Source organism: Centroberyx gerrardi, chromosome 11 (assembly GCF_048128805.1).
Source record: "Centroberyx gerrardi isolate f3 chromosome 11, fCenGer3.hap1.cur.20231027, whole genome shotgun sequence".
In the NCBI taxonomy this organism is placed as follows: Eukaryota; Metazoa; Chordata; class Actinopteri; order Beryciformes; family Berycidae; genus Centroberyx; species Centroberyx gerrardi.
The window spans coordinates 1,271,798-1,292,536 of NC_136007.1; the positions used below are offsets into that span (position 1 = coordinate 1,271,798).

The 20,739-nt window shown below is 42.3% G+C and overlaps 1 protein-coding gene across 1 annotated transcript in view; it reads right to left on the reverse strand.

The window, feature by feature from the left end:
* Positions 1-17,688, reverse strand: part of LOC139914511 (uncharacterized) — a 31,491-nt gene extending 13,803 nt beyond the window's left edge. Inside the window, exon 1 of the mRNA XM_078286767.1 lies at positions 17,614-17,688. The gene's annotated coding sequence lies outside the window, so the exon portion shown is untranslated. The remainder of the gene's footprint in view (positions 1-17,613) is intronic.
* Between the last annotated feature and the right edge of the window lie 3,051 nt (positions 17,689-20,739).

Sequence of the window (20,739 nt, forward strand, 5' to 3'; positions counted from 1 at the left end):
CAATCAGGCCAATTTGGGTAATATTTGTTGTGCAACATTTGCACACAACTTAATATTGCTGGGATAAATTTCATATCTGTGTCACTTGCCATTTTAAAGGAATTTGCAAAAATGTATGCCAGGCCCTCGCACTTCTCTGGCATTTGTTGCGCTCGCTATTGGTTGATGTTAGAATTATTCACACATATGGTTCAACAGCATTATGAAACATGTTTAGCAAATTAAGTGATGAACGAACAAACATGTTTTGAGTTATAATCAAATTTGTGTTAGGCCACGCCCATTTTGGGAATTTGTTGTGCCCTCTATTGCCCGCTTTCCATGAAATTTTGAGGGCAACCACTTCCCTTAATGCATCTACCAAGTTTTGTGATGGTTGGACCAAGAGGTGTGGAGTTATGGCCATTTTTGTGTTAGGCCACGCCCATTTTCAAGTTCATTGGTTAATAGTGGCCATGCTGTTGTTACAAACTTGACTTGGATTTGTAACAAGTGAGAGAGTCCACACACAATTTCAAAATTCTAATTAATTTAACTAAGTAAAGCAAATAAGGTCAAAAACCATGGAGTGTGAGGATTTGGAGAATCAGTAGTGTGATGCATGGAAAGTGGAGTGTAAGTGTTGTATAGTGTGGAAACCAAAGAGTCAACCTAAAGGTAAAGTGGTAACCATGAGGAGGTAGTCGAGGCTGCCCAGAATGAGAGCGCGGCCCAGGGAAGCAGGCCTTTTATACTCCTTAGCCACTCCCATTTCCCAGGTGCAACCAGTTTGCTCTGATGACCTCTGTCTACCTGGCTCCTGTAGAGAAGAAACAACACAGGCAAAGAGCCGGAGCGGTGTTGTTGCAGACTGGTGCTGATGGAATCGACCATCCAGCCAGTTTCTTTTCGCGGAAGTTTAAACCTGCATTAAGCGATTTCAAACCTTATAACCAATCCTGAAGCTAATGTGTGCTATGTGGAGATTTCCTTGAGACATAATGATATAAACCAATATCCGGCTGTGTTGCTGTTTTCTCCTCTGACCAAAGAGCATCTTTTCTTTTTTTTTTAAACAAGCTTGTCTCCTCCCTCGCTGTTTGAAAGCGGCTCTCAGCCTCTCGTAATGGCAGAATCAATGAAGCAAGTGCAAAAATAAAATGGGTGCAAAAATGCATGCACTTGTTTGGTTTGAATAGACCTTTTCACAGCAGCCATTTTGACGTGTCATAGCAGGGTAAACACAGGTGTAACTAATAACTTAGAAAACGAATAGTTCCGGTCCTTGATTATGATTGGCTGAGCTGCGTTCGAAGCCGTTTTAAAATACTCTATAAACACACACCTGTGACCGCATCACATCAGTATTACTGCGCCAAACAAATTGTCTGTGTCTGCGTCTGTGTGTTGCTTGGCAACCAGTCTGCTAAATGTCGCTGAAGAACTACATTGCTTGGCGGAAGAATGATTATTTGTTATCAATAAATTATTGCATTTTTTTGTTGCTGTGTGTTTATTTTATGAAACCTTGCCTGGTATATGTAGTAACCGTTTTATAAAAGCAATAAGCCCCGCGAGGCCGTGGTTTACAGTGATTTTAGAACAGCTAAGGGGCGTTGTTAGGCACTCCGCTCCGTGTCGTGCCTAACAACGCCCCTTAGCTGTTCTAAAATCATTTTTTATTTGCTTTATTATTAATGATGTTCCAGTGCCGGGGCCTGGTGTTGTGCCTGCTGCTCAATGGAATGGCACTAGTGAGGAGAGAACAACGAGAGTAAGAGCCATGAAGCTAAGATCTGGTCCGACAGGACAGAGGAGCCACGAGGCAGAGCATAGAGGAAAAAGATTTAGAAGATAAAGATTTTTTTTGTTTTTTAAAAAAAAAAAAGGTTGATAGAAATCATTGCTTGGTTGGTTAAGTAAGCAACTCCACACAGTGAGAGAAATCCTTGGAACAGTTAGGTTACACCAAAGACCTGTGAAAGAACCGCTGGCGCTGTTTCTTCATTATTTTCCATGGAAAAGTAGCGCTTTCAGCACTTAAAACAGGCACCTCACCTCTTTTTAGTGCTGAGCGCCGTGAGCGCTGGACCTGTTGTCAAGTTGAAACTATTTCAACTTTGTCTGAAGCTTATCAATGTCACTTCAGAGTTCCACCAACCAATGAGCATGAAGCAGGGGCGGGACCAAGCTAACGTTAGCTAGGCTAATGTTTATCATAGCAACAACACCCGGAGTCGTCTCAGCTCACCTGGTGCTGCCAAAGCGCTCAGCACCAGCGCTTCAAGCGCAGTCCTGCCTCGCATTGCGGCAGTTGCTGTACAAATCCTACACATGCTTTCTGTTTTGGTTGCTGAAGTTGAGAAGAGTGGTGGAAGGAAGGCAAGGAAAGAAATCAGTGTACCGTCGGAGAGAGGTTTGAGTGTCGGCTCAGAAGGAATCTTTATGAATCATATGAGTTGGCAGATTTTAGATTTCAGGCATTCAATATCATTATGTAAATGCTGTACTTTGCACAAAGGATATATGCTGACTAGAAATGACAGTTTTTTTCTGAATGTTCTACCTCACAGTTCTTAAATTGTACCTTGCATTTGTTTTTTGGCAGCCACTTAACAGTAGACCTCATTTTCATGTTGTTTTCTGATTGAAAATAAAAAAAACCTCCATATAACATTGGTATCTTCAGCTTTCATTCAAAAGGTAATTTTTAAGCCTGACAAAAATGACTTTGTTTATATCATGATATATATCGATATCGACAGATAAAAAAATGTTATATCGTGATAAAGACTTTTGCCATATCGCCTATCCCTAACTCGTTCCACCACCGAGGAACCACAGAAGAAGAGTCTGGATAGAGACTTAGGGCCTCGTTGTGGCGGCAGCACCAGGCGCCGCTCCTTGGCAGAGCGTAGCGGGCGGGAGGGAGCGTAGACCTGAATGAGGAAGTTCAGGTCGGTCGGAGCCGTTTTGGTTGCCGCTTTGTAGGCGAGCATCAAGGACTTGAACTTGATGCGACTGGGAGCCAGTGGAGGGATATGAACAGAGGAGTGACGTGCTGTTTTGGGCCGGTTGAAGACCGGACGCACCGCCGCGTTCTGGATCATCTGCAGAGGTTTGAGCGTACATGCCGGGAGCCCTGCCAGTAAGGAGCTGCAGTAGTCAAGGCTGATATTACAAGAGCCTGTACTAGGAGTTGTGCTGCATGTTCAGACAGGTAGGGTCTGATCTTCCTGATGTTGTACAGGGCAAATCCACATGACCGAGCAACAGAAGCCACATGCTCTTTAAAGGTTAGTTGGTCATCAATCATGACACCCAAGTTTCTGGCAGACTTTGAGGGAATGAGCTGAGCTGATTCGAGCTGGATGCTGATCTGTTGTTGTACAGAGGGACTGGCTGGATGACAAGGAGCTCAGTCTCTGACAGGTTAAGCTGAAGGTGGCGTTCCTTCATCCGTGCCGAGATATCGGCGAGGCGTGCCGATATCCGTGCCGAGACCATGGGGTCGTCTGGGGGAACGATAGAGGAGCTGGGTGTCATCAACATATGAATGGTACGAGAAGCCATGTGAGCTGATGACTGCACCAAGTGAGGTGGTGTATATTGAGGTGGATATTTATACCAAGTTTTGTGAAAATCACGATGTAGGAGGGAGGCTAGCGAGGAGCAGAGTGTCTGTAGCCTCATTGACGTGGAGTGAGGAGAACTCATTATGAGGGGGCATGGTAGCCGAGACCTCATTGGAGAGCTGAGCCGGTGTGAGGGACCGGAGGTTTCGTCTGAAGGAGACCATTTGCGGCGGAACATGAGGATGTTCCGGTAAGGAAACTGTGAATTGAATAAAGAGGTGGTCTGACAGATGTAAGGGGGTGACAGTCAGATTTGCCGGAGCAGTTTCGAGTCACAGTCAGATCGAGTGTGTTGTCCACTTTGTGTGTGGGAGCGGTGGAGACCTGTCTGAGGTCATATGAGGACAGAAGTGAAAGGAAGTCAGTCGCTTGGGGTTTGTCCAGATGGATATTCATGTCCCCCATGACAATCAGTGGGGTGCCATCTTCAGGAATTGCTGAGTGTAGCATGTCCAGTTCAACTACAAAGTTCCCCAGGAGCCCTGGTGGGCGATATATGACAAACAGCTTAACAGGAGCGGTAACCATGATTGCACGGTATTCAAAGGAGGAGTTATTGTTTAGAGGAGAAAGCTTAGTGAATTTCCAGTCTTTGGAAATGAGCGCACCTGTGCCACCTCCGCGCCCAACGGAACGAGGTGTGTGGGTTGCTTGCTATAGCGCCGCCATCTGGCCAAGTTGCCTTGCCTGAGTAGTGGGGGGGGCATAGGTGCCCACCTGCCAAATATGGTTGCTGCTGCAGACACTTTTAGCGGAGAAAAAGAAAGAAGAAAGAAAGACAGAAGAATTCCAGCAAATACAACAGGGTTCCAGCACTATGTGCTTGGACCCCTTGTTGAGTCTATTATCTGCGCCAGCAAGAGGAGACACCTGTGTGATGCGCATGACCTTATATGGACATCAATCTTCGGAGCAGGGGGTGTTTCCCATGTATATAGGCTGGGACTTTGACGCGGGCTTGGCGCGCATACCATGAACTTCAATTCCTTTGTTCCACCTCCCCTTTCCCCAAAAGTTTAGGTTGTAAAGAAAATAAGCAATAAATGAAAACGCAAAGAAAAGGAATGGTGTGAATGTCTTTCCTGCACTTACAAAGTGGTGCCGAAACCCGGGAAAGATCAAGGGAATGAAAAGGACGATTATGGTGGATTGTGATCTCGACTGAAGCTGCAAGGAAAGACAAAGAAATCATGGCACAAGATACTGCACGAATGAAACGAATACAAGGAGCTGTAAGGTCAGCCACAACCAGACTTCTAAATAAGATTGATGGGGAACTTGTGACGCGGGAGCCGGATCTTGATGTTTTAGAAGAATATATGGAACAATTGTTAAGTAAGGAACGAAGTCTGAATGAATACGACAGAGACATTGAAGCAGAGACTAATGAAGATGACTTGGATGATGAAATAAATGCTGCATTAGAATATATGGATGGCATATGCTCACGGAAAACAAGGATCAAACAAGCAATGCGCACAGATGGAAATTCAAGCACTGCTTCGAGCCAGAGGAACAATGGGCAAAGAATTCACACAGTCAAACTTCCTAAACTTGTCATACAGAAGTTTTATGGAGAAATAAGTGAATGGCAAGGATTCTGGAGTCAGTATGAAACGGCCATACACAAGAACGACAGTTTAAGCAAAGCAGATAAGTTTAATTACTTAAAGTCATTCCTAGCTGGAACAGCGGCGAGCACTGTCGCAGGGTTTGCTTTATGTGATGAAAATTATGATAGTGCAATCAACTTGCTAACTAGTCGATTCGGCCGTAAGGATTTAGTGATAAATGCTCACATGAATAAATTACTAAATTTGACTCCTGTTAAAAGGGCCAATGATGTAGCGGCCTTGCGAAAATTATATGATGACTGTGAAGTACAGGTGCGCAGCCTTGATGCCCTGGGCGTTGTATCTGATGCGTATGGAAGCCTGTTATGTCCCATATTGCTGAAAATGATTCCTGAAGAAATTGCTCTTGCGTTTACACGAAAGGAAGCTGACCAAGAGCTTAAGGCAAAAGAACTGATGGACTTTCTGAAATTAGATGTGGAAAGTAGAGAGAGAACAGCGAATCTCACACAAAGGAAAGAAAGTTTCCAGCATGAAGAAAAGGGCATGTGCCGTGAAAGGGAGCGCGACAAGGAGCGCAGGATGAGAAGATCATATACTGGCACAACAGCTTCAGCGGCGACATTCCATACATGGAGTCCAAATGACGAAAGTGACTGTCTGTTCTGTGGAAGGACTGATCATAAGTCTCGAGAATGCACAGTTTACCGTGGATATCAGGAGAGAAAAACTGAAACGATTTGGCAGATGTTTTTCATGTCTAGGTCCCAGACACATCGCGCGTAATTGTAGAGCGCACGGCATTGTATGTGAAGAATGTGGCAAAAGGCATTATAAAACTGTTTGTGTCCACCAAACAAAACGTGTTCCAAATGAAAAAGATCACGGATTAGTTCCCACAGACACTGTGGTTTCAGTCTCTCCCTGCAATGCTGAAGGCAACACTGTATTGTTACAAACTGCTACTGTTTGGATAGATGCGCCTAGACAAAGACAACTCGCCAGGTGCTTGCTAGATGGGGGGAGTCAGCGCAGCTTTATTCGAGAAGATATTTCTAGGACATTAAACCTACCCGTAGTGGGGACAGAAACAATAAGACTGCACACATTTGGCTCTGTAACCTCCAAGCGAGTAATTGCAAAAAAGGTTAGAGCGCGCTTGAGAAACCTGAAAACAAATGAAGCAGTTGATGTAGAATTACTAGAAACACCGACTGTATGCTCTTCGAACATGCAAATAGCAGATGAAAAAATAAGAAGATCCCTTGAAGATAAAGGCCTGCAAGTCGCTGACACTCCAGTAAGAGGCATGGAAACAGAAGGCCTTGGGATTTTAATTGGAGGAGATCAGTATTGGAATATAGTATCAGGACGCATGGAGAGACTTGACAGTGGACTCGTGGCTGTGCAGAGTAAATTTGGATGGCTGATTCAAGGTACCGTGTCCATCCCTGTGATGAGCGTCACCACGGAACCTGTAGATGTGGGAACCTTTCACCTGAGTGTTGGAGAAGAACAAATACTGGCCGATCAACTGCGCAGCTTCTGGGAGACTGAATCCTTAGGGATTCACCTGGAAACCGGACGGAGCCCAGACGCAGACGCGCAACAGAAGTTCCAAGAGTCGGTAAAGTACAAACATGGCAGATATGAAGTTTGTTTGCCTTGGAAGGAGGACAATTTAAAATTGACTTCTAATTCCAATATAGCAATGAACCGATTGAATAGTCTGGCCAAACGATTTAGGAATAATGACCAGCTGTATAAAAAATATAATCAAGTGTTTCAAGAATATATCACAGAGGGCATTATAGAAGAGGTAACTAATAGTGAAACAGAAAATCCAGTATACTATCTGCCCCATCATCCAGTGATTAAAGAAAACAGAACCACTACCAAGCTTCGGATTGTGTTTGATGCCTCTTCACATGAGAAAGACAGCCGTTCTTTGAATGAATGTCTATTAACAGGACCAAATCTAAATCCCGATCTGCTGAGCACCCTAATCAAATTCCGACAACATAGAGTTGCAATGATGGCAGATATAAGTAAAGCTTTCTTGCAAATAGCTCTAAATGAAAGCGATAGAGACATGTTGCGATTTCTATGGTTCAGAGAGAAACCAGTAATTCCAGGAGATCTGAAGGTGATGATTATGAGAATGACCCGTGTACCATTTGGTGCATCCGCCAGTCCCTTTTTGTTAGCGGCAACAATTAGGCAACACCTCAAGAAATACAAACACATATATCCAGAAGAAGTCAAAACATTAGACGAGTGTTTGTATGTAGATGATTTTATTGCTGGAGCACAGAATGTTGACAAAGCCATGGAACTGTATCAGAGGGCCAAAGAAATGATGTCAAGTGCAAGCATGAAATTATGCAAATGGAGCACAGATTCCCCAGAACTGCAAAACAAATGGAATGTGGAACATGATACGGAACCAGTGGAAATAAAGGGCCAAAACCCACTTAAGGTTCTGGGAATAACATGGAAAACTAACACGGATGAATTCGTATTTGAAACAGATGAATTGGTTAAATATTTGCAAGAGAAGCGAGATACTAAACGAGGGGTGTTGCAGTCTGCTGCCCGTATCTTTGATCCCATTGGATTTCTATCACCATTCACTATACGGGTAAAGTGTCTTTTTCAAGAAATGTGGGAAAGAGAACTTGAATGGGACCAAGAACTTCCGACCGATCTGGCAAATGAATGGCATCAATGGTGCTCAGAAATTCCTCATCTGAAAACCATATCAATTGATCGTCGTTATGACGTTGAACTGTCAGACTGTGAGAATGCAAACGCAGACTCTGTAAATAAACGTGAAATCCATGTATTCACTGATGCCAGCGAAAAGGCCTACTGTGCAACAGCATATCTGCGCTGTGTAAATGTAAAGGGACAATGCTCAACCAGTCTAGTCGCCTCTAAAACTAAAGTGGCCCCTCTGAAAAAATTGACACTCCCTAGATTGGAATTGATGGGAGCCCTTATTGGAGCTAGACTTGGGAAATTTATCATGGCAAATCTAAAAATGAAGGATAGTGAGATGTACTTTTGGACTGATTCAATGATAACATTTCATTGGATTAGGAGTAATTCTAAACAGTGGAAACAATTTGTGGCGAACAGAGTCAGTGAAATTCAAGGTTTGACCTTACCTGAACGCTGGAATCACTGTGCTGGAAAGGAAAACCCTGCTGATCGCGGGACACGAGGAACCAGTGTACAAGCCTTAAAGGAGGATGATCTGTGGTGGCACGGGCCGGAGTGGCTGAAAGACTCTGATTATGTCTTGGCAAGTGAAACTGAAGTGACGATAGAAAACGATGATATTAATGAGTATGTCGTTCAGAATACACTAACTGAGCAAGAATGCATTGTTGAACCCATTCTTGATTTGGATAAGTACAGTGGACTCAGTAAGGTCTTGAGAATAACGGCCTGGATACAGCGTTTTACGCATAACGCACGAAACGGAGAAAACCGCTCGGGAGACCTGTGTACAGAGGAGATCCAGCAAGCCGAGAGATATTGGATACAACTGAGCCAAAGAAACAGTTTCGCAAAGGAAATCAACAATTTGCTAAATAATAAAGAATTGGATAAACAATCGAAAATCGCTGCCCTGAGACCGTTTTTGGATGAAGATGGACTTTTACGCATAGGAGGGAGGCAACCAACTGGTCATACGCTCAGAAGCATCCATACATCCTACCTGGTAATGATACGTTTTCAGAACTTTTGATCAAGAGAGCACACGAAGAAGTAATGCATTCAGGCTTGCAGGCTACTCTCACGCAGGTCAGAGAAATGTATTGGATGCTTAAGGGTAGACAAATGACAAAGAGATGTGTCCGATGCTGTTTGATCTGTAAGCGAACTCGAGTTAAAGCCGGACAACAGGTCTGCGCACCATTACCAAGGGAACGCATAAATAAGGCCCAAGCGTTTGAAATAACTGGTGTGGATTTTGCGGGACCATTATATGTTAAACCACACAATAAAAAGGCCTACATAGCCTTATTTACCTGCGCGGTACCAAGAGCAGTGCATCTAGAACTAGTGTGCGATCTTTCTACTGATGCATTCTTATTGGCCTTCAGAAGATTTATTTCCAGACGTGGCATATGTAGCGTTATCTATTCAGATTATGCTAGGACTTTCAAAAGAGCTGAGCAAGTTCTAAAATCTTTGTGGACTCTGATGAAAGGAAAGGAAGTAGGGTTGGGCGGTAATACGGTAATACGGTATCCCGGGGTATTTGAAAATAGCAACGGTGTCTGTTTCATTACCGTCATAAAAAAAATTCTGGCAGAAGAAGAGGAGAGAGATGCCCAACCTGCACCCCCGAAAAAAAAGATAACTTTGGGCAGTCTCTTGCAAAAAAAAAGCTGATGCGGCGGGCGCGGCACCATAGAGGAGCGAGCAGAATCAGAGATGAATGCCTATTGTTGCGAGCCTGTGATTCACGGAGACGAAGATCCCTTCTCTGGTGGAAGTCAAATGGAGCCAGCCGCTTTCCGCTGATGTCGAGGGCGGCCCGAAAGTACTTGTGCGCATGTGCCACAAGCTCACCATCAGACCGGGGCCGTGGTCGACACGAACAAATAAAGGCCGGCCTCAAATACAGGCCGGGGGAAAAAACTAGGTCAAAACCCAGTACATGGCTGGACCGTGTCCGTCTCACCGGGAACACATCGGTGCCCAGGTTCAGTTAGCTTCAGTTAGCTTCAGCTTACATGCAAACAGCGGTGGATACTGGTAAACTCCTGGTGCCTGTTATATAATGTAACTGTAGTTTGTAACTGTAGTTTGTAGTAACGTACAAGTGCCACAAGACGGCTCGGCCGGCGTCTCTGGAGCGTGCCGTCGTCGATTACCGTAATTATCGTAATGCATTGCAGTAACAAAAAAACGTCTACCTAACGTACCGTAACAGAAGCAGATCAGAAAACAAGGAGGCTTCGTACTAAAATAGGAGCAAATATACTTATCAAACAGAGGGAATTAGAAATAAAGATAGATGACATGTTGTTAATTTTGTACATGTTTTGTTGTTATTGTTTCAATATTCTGTTGTAAATATGCAACGTTTGCTATTCCGTTTCTGATGTTGTTCAGAGAATAAAACTGGAACATGTATCACATTTTTGTCATGTGAAAATCACAGTTGAAGTGCACTGCAGCCACCTTGTGGCGGGAAACGATATAGCAGCGACTACATAAATTCATCATTTGGAATTGGCGGCTCCCTCCAAGCCCTACAATGTGATTTTTAATCAGATGGTAATACCGTATACCGCGGGAAAATTTGGGGAAGGTTTAACGGTGTCAAAAATTGGATACCGCCCAACCCTAAAAGGAAGTACAAGAAATGTTTGTGGAGAAGAGGATTTCATGGAAATACATCGTGGAGCGAGCTGCCTGGTGGGGGGGCATGTGGGAACGCCTGGTCAGATCAGTCAAAACGTGCCTACGGAAGGTACTTGGACGGTCCTGCCTCGAATTTGAGGAACTACAAACTCTGATCTGTGAAGTGGAAGCTGTGATAAATTCTCGCTCCCTTACTTATCTCCACACAGACAGCAGTGAACCCTCTCCTCTCACACCTGCTCATTTCATAACAGGACAACGGATTACTACTTTGCCTTCTTATCCCATCTGTGATTCCAGTTTGAATGGAACGAATGCAATCCAACTTAATAAGAGATGGCAGTACCGTCAGAGACTGACAAATCAATTTTGGAGTCGTTGGATGAAGGAATATTTGATGGAACTTCGTTCTGCACATCACGTGAGTCTCTCAAAACAATCTGTTCCTTTTAAGGTTGGAGATGTCGTATTACTGTATGAAGACAAACGACCAAAGCATATGTGGAAAATGGGACGGATTGAAAAAACGTTTATGGGAAGAGATGGTAAAATCAGGTCATGTGCTATTCGACTTCCATCTCGCCTTGTTATCAGAAGACCAGTTCAACTGCTTTACCCGTTAGAGGAAGATAAACATTGACTCTGGATGAGACAAGTTCATCGGGCCGGAGTATGTTGAGTCTATTATCTGCGCCAGCAAGAGGAGACACCTGTGTGATGCGCATGACCTTATATGGACATCAATCTTCGGAGCAGGGGGTGTTTCCCATGTATATAGGCTGGGACTTTGACGCGCGCTTGGCGCGCATACCATGAACTTCAATTCCTTTGTTCCACCTCCCCTTTCCCCAAAAGTTTAGGTTGTAAAGAAAATAAGCAATAAATGAAAACGCAAAGAAAAGGAATGGTGTGAATGTCTTTCCTGCACTTACACCCCTAATAAAATGTGTCATGTCAGGTGTCCAGCCAGGTCAGGACACACACTGTGAGACCATACAGAGATACCAGAGGACTAATATAAGGATACTATAATGATACAATAAGCTGACTTTATTATTGAGCTCAGACTTTGAGTCCCAGGAAATTAAGTTACCAAACAACTTGATTCAAAAGTCCATTTGATTTTGATGTTTTGGATGTTTTATTATTCAGTCCAGGTTCCCAAACTCTTTCATATAAGAACCCCCAAATAGAGATTAAATAGAGATTTGCATTTTGGACTACAAAGGTTACACAGATGAAACATTACACAGATCAGGGCTCAGCCCCTAATGAGAATGTGACATGCATACAGAGCCTTGCAAAAGTGTTCAACCCCCCTGCTAAATCACTCATTTCACTGGATAACAATTAATACATTAATATTTTTCTATATATCATATTTTAATTTACAACAATAATACTTTTAATGAATTACTAGTAAGTAACATGAGTTTTACACCAAAAAATATTTTTTAAGAAAATGAAAAATTGAATATGCTGTTTGCAAAAGTATTCAACCCCTTTCACTTTGGCAAACCTCAGTTCAGTTAGGTACACAATGTTACCTTCAGAAGCAACCTACGGTAATTAGTTGGGTGGTCTATTGTAGTGTATAATAATAATAATGGTTCAGAATGAACAATCACAGATTTCAGTATAATACACCTGTTTTAGAGAGGACCCTCAGTTAGTTAATAAAACCTGAGGCAAAGACTCGATCATAATGAGCAGAACTTTCCAAAGTAAGTAAAAGATCAAGTTACAGCAAAGCAGATATGAGGAGAAATGTACAAAACATTGTTTCAGTCTCTGAACCACATGGGGACAGTCCAGCTCATCAAGCTGTGAATGAATGTGGGCAAAACAGAAGCTGCCTTGGTGTTATAACTATGTGGTCCTGAATACCTGTCCACTTTCTCACCTGGTTCTCTCTCTCTCTCTCTCTCTCTCTCTCTCTCTCTCTCTCTCTCTCTCTCTCTGTGCCGACTCCATCCTGCTCTCTCTCCTTCTCTCCCTCTCTATCCTCCTCTCTCCCTCTTTGTGCTGTCAACCAAAAGGCAAATATAACAACCAGAGTATTTATAATCTAATAAGAGGTATAAATTGATCCATATCAATTTATAACATTATTGTAATTGAATATTGGGTTGCTGTGGGCAATGCAGTCAGGTAACGTCATTTTGACCTTACTCTCTCACCTGAACCTGGCTGTTTTTATTTAAAAAAAAATCATATATCCATCTATGGAAAAACAGACATTTCCAATGAGTGAGGGTTTGTTCCAATGCTTCAGTCCACTGTCCATAAATGTCCTGTAAATATACCATAAAGCCCAGTTCTATCAGAATAAGAAACATTGTGACTACTTTAACTAAAATAATAAAGTACCAGTAAAGTATCAGTTAAAATCTCCCCAAAAGACCACCTGAAGACCTCATGACCTTGAAAAACACTTTAGAAAACTTAATGCTGTGATGCCGTATCAATAACTTTTGAAAATTGGAGATTTGTGCGATTTTGACAATTTTGACGATTGGATGACAAACACTATTTTCTGAAAATGGCTCAGAAAAACCCACTTATCTTCAATGTGCCTGGACGTCCCATACAGTTTCTGAATGGTCTAGCTGTCTAGATTCTGGGTCTAGAGTTTCATGAGGCTGTGATTATCCTACAGCTCACAATAGGTCATTTTATACAGTAAGGTCAGGTTTTAAAAAATGCTGTCATCACATTGAAATGGTTACTATGAGGCCATATTTCATCACACATGAATGCAATTGGGCTCTTTGGATCCACAAGAGTTGCAGCCATACCCAATTTCTACAATTCCATGACTGTTTAGGTACCACAGTGTGCAGAAATATGGAAAGAAAAAAAGGTGAGAATAACATCTTTTCACTGCATGCAGAACTCTGTGTCTTTAGGACCCTGGAGCTCATATACCCGATGTAGCTGACATGTGTCAGACATGGCTGTAAAGCTAAGACTCTTGCGGTTCTAATGAGCCCAATTTCATTCAGATATCTTGATGTGAGAGGTCAAGGGACCCGTTTGAAAATAGTCATGCCCATTTACCTTTGTCAAAAACTTCGCCGACTTTGGAGCTATGTTACGTTCCGCTCTAGCTTAAAAACTGAGCTCGCGAGAGCTCGTCAAACACGGACCGCGCCGTGGACCCGGGACAGGGGTCTCCGTCGGGCTTAATTATTATTATTTTTTAGGGGTGCTGTCGACTTGACACGCAAAAAAGTGAAATTTACTATGGCAATAAAGATCATAGATTTACATTAACTTAAACAGTACAGGCTCTACACACATACTGCAGACAAATGTAAGACAATGTACTAACCAACAAATTACTTTACACCATAGATTGACTTGACCCTACAAATGTCATTTTAGGCTTTACACACAGAGCTATACTGTATCAAATTTGAAATGGTGGAAAATGTGTTTCCACCATACATTTTCAAAGGCCTGAATGAAGACTAAATGCCAAACCATTACAGAGCATGACTAAAAAAATCAAAATACAAAAAATAGAAAAAAATCATGAAACAGACATCTAATGCAACTTAAGCACCACAGACAAGGCCCCACATACCACCAAATAAAGCAAGCTCAATGACTGTAGCAAGCAGTCAGTTCAGGTGAGGTGAGGTGACTGTGGGAACTGCAGAAGGTGAAAGGAGCAGCACAATCAGGGATGGACTGGGACGTTAGTCCAGACCAGCCCGCCGCAATCGGCCGGACACCAACCATCCTTGCTGGTGATTTCACAACACAACCTGTCAGCTCTGCGGCTCTGACTAAACCGCCAGTTATTTGATGTGTTTGTTTAATGTGGCACGGCTTCCCGGTTGGGTGGGGTTCGCGTTTTTAAGCACTGTGATTGGCTCAAAGGTCCAAACACCGCCCAGCTGGCAAAGTTGGTGTAAAACTAACCAAACCAGTTGCAAGGGCGGATATTTCATTTCACTGTTGGGGGGGACAATAAACAGAAAAATTTCTCAAGAGCAATTCCTGAAGGGGACACCAAAGGTGCCGCCAAAAGTACTGTTGTATTAAATGTATATAGAGGTCCATTATGAAACATTTCCATAAGCACTTCATTCCTTTCTTATGAAGATTTTATCAAATTGCCTTTGATATTACTGGGGTCTTTCTACTTGGCGTTTCGGTGCACTGAAAAATGATCGGATGTCTGTTTTTCTTTTCTCTGCCATTTTAACTGACCTGGCTGGCTGACAAATAGACACACACACACACACACACACACACACACACACACACACACACACAGCATGCAGGTTATTTACAGTAGTAGGTGAGATGCAACACCCATTAACTGAACTAAAGCTAATATATGCCTATTTAAATTTAGTTTTCCCGAAAAAGCAGATCTCTAATGTTTTGCTGTCAATGTGTAAAAGTCCAGAACGCTATGAAGCCTGCCAGAAACGTACTTATATTTAACATAATGTTTGTTGTAATTATGTCTTTTTTATTAATTAAGTCTTCATTTATTTCCAAAATTATGAACAAAATAACATAGTGGCAGCCATTTTACATGCAGTAAGAAAAAAATAATATACTTAGAACCTAATTACATAGGGTAAGTTAATCTTAAATATTATATTATAGAAATATTACTGTTACCATCTACAAAAGATAAAGTATTTTGGTATGAAAACCCGCATTTTAATTTAACCAAGTATCCTGTATCATAAATACATGTCTGGCATTTGTAACAAACCAAACCGCTTGAAAATCGGTCAAAAATTCAGTGAGTTATGAGGATTTTAATTGTGGACAGACCTCCTGCCTCCATACACACACATGCATTAGGAGACGCGGCTCCGTACCAACACGCTGACGCACGAGATCCAACCGCGAGGTAACGGAACAAAATGTAGTCTGATTACAATTGTGAATGTGTTTTATTCTATTGAGTGGTAGAAGTAAAGAAAAATGTCTGACACATCCTTTGTTTTAAGTTAACCTCAGCTACTTACTGGAGGTCTGCCACCACTGACACACTTCCAGAGATCCTCCACACACACTCGTACCGAGGGCTGATGTGTGTGTGTGGGGGTTCGGGGAGGCAGGTAGGCAGTGGACCAAACCACTGTGAGGCGTATGAGAGGGGGGGGGGGACGCAATCTTTCGAAACTTAAAAACGCATTGTTTTGCGTCTATAATTAGCACAAGTGCTTTCAATGCATATTATTATATTATTTAAAATTATATAGTTATGTTTACAATGATATATTGAGGGGGACAACTCTCTGTTAGTCCCAGGAAGGGGGGGTCCGGACCCCCCTGTCCCCCCCGTGATTTCCGCCCCTGACCAGTTGTTTAAGCCACCAAATTTTGACTGATCGATCTGTATTTATTTTTTCAGAACCGGAATGCGCGTTCCGTCGTCAGATTCACTCCCGGATTGCCGTTCCGGTGCGTTCTGGCCCCATGACACCCTCTCACTCTGTATATAGAGTAGATAGAGCGGCCCAACTGGAATTATCCCGGTATTCCCGATGGCCAGTCCATCCCTGAATGTATTGCAACATCACAAACCGCGCATCCAGTTCAAAGAGAAAACCTTTCCACAAGCATCAACTCGACCAGTTCGTTCTTCACTCTTTTACAGTTTTTTCTGATTGCTTAGGCACTATCTTTGAAACTATAGGCTATTTTTGCAAAACTCTACACACTAACCACAAAACCTTACACCAAACCAGCAAAACATTATACATCTCTTGCAAAAGTAAACAATTGTTGCAAAACTCTTCAAACTCTTTTAAAACATTGTGTTTTTGCGTCAACACAAACACACAAACCATCATTTGAATAAGCACACGAAGCACCAACTACGCACTGATAGTATAAATGAAAAACACTTGTGGCTTTTTTTTAATTTTTTTTTTTACAGTAAGAAAAAAAACAAAAAACTTTTTCCCCTTATTTGTATTGATAGTGTGTTATGTTCGGAATACACATCCATACTTTACACATTTGGATACCTGTGTGTATGTGTGTTTACGTTACTACATGTATGACAAAACTTTACAGTATTGCAAACTGAGTGTAAAGCAGTGAGTTGTGTTTACAATTTTGCAAAAAGTGTGTTATAAAATTACAAACTGAGTGTAAAGCAGAGAACGTGCATTCAGTTTGGCACACTTGGTAAATGCATTGGCTACAAGTGTTAATGGTTTCAGAGATAGTGCTTCAAGAATCACTGTTAGTGTTTAAGCATTCAGAAAAAACTGTAAGTTGTGAAAAAGATCTCTCACCCTTACAGTTCGTAACAGGCAGGTTAAGAAAAGCCTGACTGCGGCGAACACACTTGGGAAAGTCGTTTTCAGCCTACCTTTTCTTAGCAGCTACTCCGTGAACGGGTTTTCTCTTACCGCACAAAATGCTTCAACTGGACAAATTCAAATGTGATGGGGAGGCGGGGGGGCACCTACACACCAATCACGATTCTTTCTCTTTATGCATATTCTTTTTTATTATCAATTGTTAATTTTGGCCGCGTATGCATTCCCCCCAGAGAGTAGGCATAATATATAAAGAAAATATGACAAAGCTTATAAAGGTATAATAAATCATGGTTTGAATGTGTGGTGCCCCCCCGACAAGGCAAATTGGCTGGTGCCCCCGGGCACTCGCCCGATGCGATATATGGATAATCCGGCCCAGTATAGTATATTACTGAAAGACGTTAGTGTCTCCCAGTGTCTCAGACTGGAAACAGTGAAGAGCTGATTGCCTTCTCTACAAGCAACATCAACGTCTCCGCCAAGATATCTCAGAATTAGTATATAATTATCTCAGAGTTATGATATCTTTTCTCAGAATTACGAGATCATTATCTCGGAATTATGATTTTTTTCTTTCCAGAGGCGTAGGCCTACACTTCCGTAGTCTACAGGTATTTTTTCCCCATCAGACATAATGTCATTCTAACACACTATTTATCAAAGACAAAAAATATAACAATAAGGCAGATTCACATTTATATCATTTCGGTAAATAAAACAGTGACTTACTGTAGGCGCTGTGCTTTCAGGGGCGAAGATCCTCAGATTTGGTTTTACCGACGACAGTGAACCGACAGTTTCCCACAGTCTCACTTTCCAAACATCATCAGTCACATGACCGGGAGGAACCCTGTTGACCCTGCTTGGCCAGGTCTGTCTTATAAAAGAGATATTAAATCTCACCCTCAAGTGTTATATAGATTCTATTTTTTTTTTTTTTAAGTAATCATTCCAAAGCTTTAAACAGCCGTATAGCCATTGCCATTTTTAGTATATTTTAATATTTTTCCCCGAGCCTGTTCTCTTATATCTTTGGATGTTCACTACTGTTATTGATGCTTCTTTTTTGTTTTGTATGATGTTACTTGAACGTCTCAACGTTAAATCTCAAGAGACTTCCTGTTTAAAGAAAGGTTAAACAAACAAAAGTAAAAAGAAAAAAACAAAAACCGCTACATTTATCTGTGGCATAGTATCAGTCTCACACACTTCAGCATGCATTCAGTATGTTCACTCCATCAATACATTAGGCTTCATTTATACATTAGACACCAAAAAAGGAAATAAATAAAATAAATGAGAATTTTTGTTTATTTTAGTTAGTTTTGTAAACACACAATACAGTTTCCGTTAGTTATCATTTTTTTGTAAAGCCTCGTTTTTATTTTTATTTCAGTTAATAAAAATGTTTTTTCACACCTAGTTTTCGTTATTTCGTTAGTTTTCGTTAACGATAATAACCTTGGTGTGTAGGCGAAGGAGAGGGATGTTGTAGCTTCATTCACACTCAAATATCATAATCCATTATCAGTGTTTTGAGCCTGTATAATCCTTCATATGCACTGAAAACCTGCGTGATGCAGCAAGGAACTACGACCAAATCTGTGAAAAATCCTGCTGGAGTCTTAATGTGTGTTGCTGTATGATCTCAGTCTGAACTGACTCTTAAAATGTGAGCAGCTCCAGGACTAAAAACTCATGACTTGAGAGACAAATTCTGGTTAAATGTGAGTGTGTCAGAAATGTCCTCTGATGTATGGTAGGCAGAAAGCGCTTTAAAAAATTATTAACTATGTTATTATTATTATTAGTAGTAGCAGTAGTATTATATTAATGAAGTGTCTAAAAAGTGCTTAGGCGGCTTCCTGTCCAACACTACCTTACTACATCAGCACCTTGGACTCCCTTGCACCTCTCAAAACTCGCACCGTCACTTTCCCGGCTCCCTGGTACATAACTGAGCTTCACTCCTTAAAGGCCAGGGGTCGACAGTTGGAGAGGCCTAGAGATCAGGTCTGACCGTTCACTCCCAGACCTTTCACTACTCTGAACACATTATGCTCTACAGACCTGCCCTTACACAAGCAAAATCTTCTTTCTACTAAACCTGATATCCAAAGGAAGCTCTCTTCTCCACCCTCAACAAACTCCTCCAGCTTCCCGATAACTCCATCCACTCCACCTCCTCTGACCTCTGCAACAGATTCATTGATTTTTCCTCTCTCTCCACCCTCCTCTTTCTGCCTTCTCCCCGGCGGTCCCTCGCTCCGTCAAGAAGCTGGTCTCTGGTTCCAAGCCAGCTACCTGCCCCTTGGACCCCATGCCCACCTCACTGGTTAAGGCTAGCCTACCTGTCCTGTGTCCCCTCATGGTTGACGTCATCAATTCGTCCATCTCAACGGGATCTGAAAGTGTTACACCGATCCTAAAGAAGCCGGGCTTGGACCCAGACATCCTCAGCAACTTCCATCCTTCCCTTCCTCAGCAAGGTCCTAGAACATGTTGTTGCCTCCCAACCCGCATGTCACACCATGAACTGTTCGAACCACTACAATCCTACAATCTGGATTCAGAGCCAAACACAGCACCAGAACAGCACTGGTTTAGGTGGCCAATGATCTGCTCACAGCCGCCGATGACGGGAACATCAACATCCTCATCCTCCTAGATCTTTCTGCGGCTTTTGACATGATCTCACACTCCATCCTCCTCGACCGTCTTGATAAATCCATCGGCATCACTAGAACGCCCCTGGCCTGGTTCAAATTATACCTGTCCAACAGGTGGCAGTATGTGTGCCTTGGGGGATCTAGATCCTCCCATAGCTCCAGTGAAGCAAGGCTCCCCCCAGGGCTCTGTCCTAGGTCCCCTACTGTTAACCATCTACCTCCTCCCACTCTCAGATAATCCTGAAACATGGTCTTCACTTCCACTCATATGCTGACACCCAGCTCTACCTCCACACTAAACCCTCTGCCTCCCTCCTTTACTTCCTGCCTCCACAAAATCAAAGAATGGATGACCTCTAATTTTCTCAAATTCAAAAGCAATAAAATGGAGCTCATGGTTGTGGCAATCAATCCTCCTTGAAAAAATCAGCAAGTTTATTCTCACCATTGACGGCTGCTCCATCTGGCCCTCCTCTGAGGTTAGGAACCTGGGGGTCTTGCTGGATCCAACCCTCTCCTTTGAGCCACACATCAAGTCAGTCACCAAGTCCATCTCAAAACCATTTCCCGTCTCCGTTCCTCACTCTCTGCTGAAACTCTAATGCATGCATTTGTCGCCTCCTGTTTGGATTACTGTAATAGTGTCCTCTATGGCGTTTCCAACAAAACCCTGGACCGGCTGCAATATGTTCAAAACTCCACTGCCAGGATCCTCGCTCACACTAAACCCTGGCACCACATCACTCCCACCCTTCAACAACTTCACTTGCTCCCTGTAAAAGATCCTCCTCACCTATAAGGCACTACATGGTTTGGCTCCACCCTTACACTCCTTTTAATTTTTTTAGTTTTTAATGCAGCTTACCTCATTTTTGAACTTGATTTTTCTAATTTTTGAACTATGTAAAGTGTCCTTCAGTCTGAGAAAGGTGCTCTTAAATTAAATTTCTTATTATCATTATTATTATTATTATTAATATTATTATTATTATTTTATTCATGTTATTAACCAGGTTCACTTCTCTGTGTTCTGTGTATCCAATAAAGTAAATTTTGTGGTGAACATTTTATTGTGGGTTTATCTGCAATTTGCCAGTATAATTGAGATGAATTAACAAATGAGTAACAACCGTTAGAAATATGATGCAAAATTAATAAAATAAGAAACTGAAAGCATTTCATTGAC